The following is a 2,401-nucleotide window of genomic DNA, read 5'->3' on the forward strand; positions in this document are numbered from 1 at the left end:
TTTTCAGTCTTATATTCATCATTCACAACACAAAATTGCCATTTATCATTTAAGAAACGTAAAAATGGAAGTGAGTAAAATGCTTATGAATTAATAATAGAAGTGATGAAATGTATGTGAATTGAAAGAGTGATAAATTGTTAATTGATTTGATAAACTTCATTCTACTATTCATCATTCACCAAACTGACATCTATTGTTTACAGCAAGCATTTTTTGTTACTTACTTTCTAGCTGATCAAGTTTTTTGGCTTTCAACTTGCAGGCCTGTCCTGCTCATGAGCTTAGACCATAGACTGTATATAAGAAATGGACGTAACATCCGTGACGTCACCCATTGGTTTGTGGACTGCTGCTCGGAGGCCAATAGTATCGGATCTGAGCAGCGCCATCTTGAAAATTTCAGGTGCATGCTGGGAAAAATAAAAACATGGATTCTACTTATATGGGCATCAGGAGGAGCATGAGGCGCCCTCCTGAACCTGTGAACCAATCAACCTGTCAATCACCACGTAGCCACGCCCTAATGCATACCCTGCTTTATCGTCACATATAAAATCAGGGAGGCCAAAATGTCCCAAATGAACATCATACTGCATTGAAGAAGGCTTTAAACTAGCGATTGAGACCATAAACACATTTTGAAAACGTTTACTGAGGTTAGAAATCAAGTGAGAAGTTGGTGAATTCTCCATTGACTTGTATAGAGACGGAAGTCCTTTTGACACCAAAACGGTCGCCCCCTGGTGGCCTTTTGATAGAATGCAGTTTTAAGTTACTTTCACGTTGGCCTCATTTCAGAGGACCAGAACTCCCCGCCTGGCTTAGATATCAACCCAGTCTCACAGCAAAACGTATCACAGCTACGTTGGTCCACAGTGTAAAACAAAACCATCTCACAATTAGGGCTCAAACATTGTGAGATGGTTATGTTTTTCTGCCCTATTCTTTTCTATAGGACTGCGTTCAGTTCAGTTAGTTTTCACAATCTCTGTTCAGTGAATGTATGTGATGTCTAGTTTATCACTTATTACCAAGTAGTTTTCAAGTGTCAACACAAAATTGTAGGAATACAATGTTTTGTCATTTGCCGTGGATTACGTTTGCTGGTAACGTTTTCTAAATACGTTTCCATTCAACATCATTTAGTTTTCCTACAATAAACTCGGCCACGCGCGGTAATATTAATTCAACAACCTTCTTGTGTTTATTATTTTTCTGTGAATATTCTGAGAAGAGATTTAGAAGAGCAGTAATATTGGTGACAGACTGATGAGGTTACATTGAACAAGGGATTTGAGATCGTTAACAACAAATTATCTGTGTGTTTTATAATTCCTGTGTATCTTATAACTTCACTGATATCTCATGTTTTGCGCATCATAACCACTTTTTGATCAGCTGTCTATTATTGTTGGGAGGAATAAAGAAAAAACAGGATGACTGGGGGAATCCCGAGTGACATCATGCGTTCCCAGAAGGAAACTCTTCCGCTCCGCTGCCCCCTCCCACTCACACACCTTTTTTTAAACATGTTTTCATTATATCACGACTGTTTTAATCAAATCGACTTTAAATTAATCAAATAATTTGATAATTTATCACTATTTTTAAATTCACATGCATTTTCATCACCTCCATTTTTATCAATTAATTTTTGTTACTTCCACCCCTCATAGTGATCATGTATGTGTGCCATAAATGATGTAAACCTGAAACCTAAAACTGGAAAACTCAAACATGTTCTTCTTGGTGGAAAATATATGTGAATAAGAAATATTAGCATTAAGGAGACTGAACCTTATCATTTAGAAAAATATCTCAAAGACAAACTGTGACATGATCTGACCTGAGAGTTTCCAGTTCACAGTGTGGACTCTCCAGTCCAGCAGAAAGCTGCTTCACTCCTGAATCCTGCAGGTTGTTGTTACTCAGGTCCAGATCTCTCAGACTAGAGGACTGGGAGCGGAGAACTGAGGACAGAGCTGCACAGCTTCTCTCTGAGAGGTTACAGTCAGTCAGCCTGGAGAGGAAATAAAGGGGAATAAAGTAAGAACTTAATTAATTTTCTGCCATTTAAATGATGAATAAATCCAACTGTGGCAGAGTGGCTCATCCACAGGTGACTGGGTAACAGAATAGTTTCTTTTCTCTCTTTCTCTTTCTTCTCCCCCCTCTCTGACCCGCCCACTGACACCGGCTGGTGCACTTAACTAATTATGGGTTAATTGCGGGGGCGTAGTGCGGGATTATATCAGTGATTCTCCCTTCTCCTGGAGTCACATTACAATCTGCAGCTAGCAGGAGCCAGGAGCTAGGAGCTAGGAGCTACCTCTCTGCCCGCTGGAAGTCTGTAGCGGGATTGTTTGGCTCTGAGCCGGTGTGTGTGTGTGTGGTGCCT

At 39.9% G+C, this 2,401-nt stretch overlaps 1 protein-coding gene across 1 annotated transcript in view; it reads right to left on the reverse strand.

The window, feature by feature from the left end:
- The window catches only part of LOC133991192 (neoverrucotoxin subunit alpha-like), a 9,586-nt gene extending 7,691 nt beyond the window's left edge, over positions 1–1,895 (reverse strand). Inside the window, exon 1 of the mRNA XM_062429692.1 lies at positions 1,850–1,895. The gene's annotated coding sequence lies outside the window, so the exon portion shown is untranslated. The remainder of the gene's footprint in view (positions 1–1,849) is intronic.
- Between the last annotated feature and the right edge of the window lie 506 nt (positions 1,896–2,401).

Source organism: Scomber scombrus, chromosome 11 (assembly GCF_963691925.1).
Source record: "Scomber scombrus chromosome 11, fScoSco1.1, whole genome shotgun sequence".
Classification (NCBI taxonomy): domain Eukaryota; kingdom Metazoa; phylum Chordata; class Actinopteri; order Scombriformes; family Scombridae; genus Scomber; species Scomber scombrus.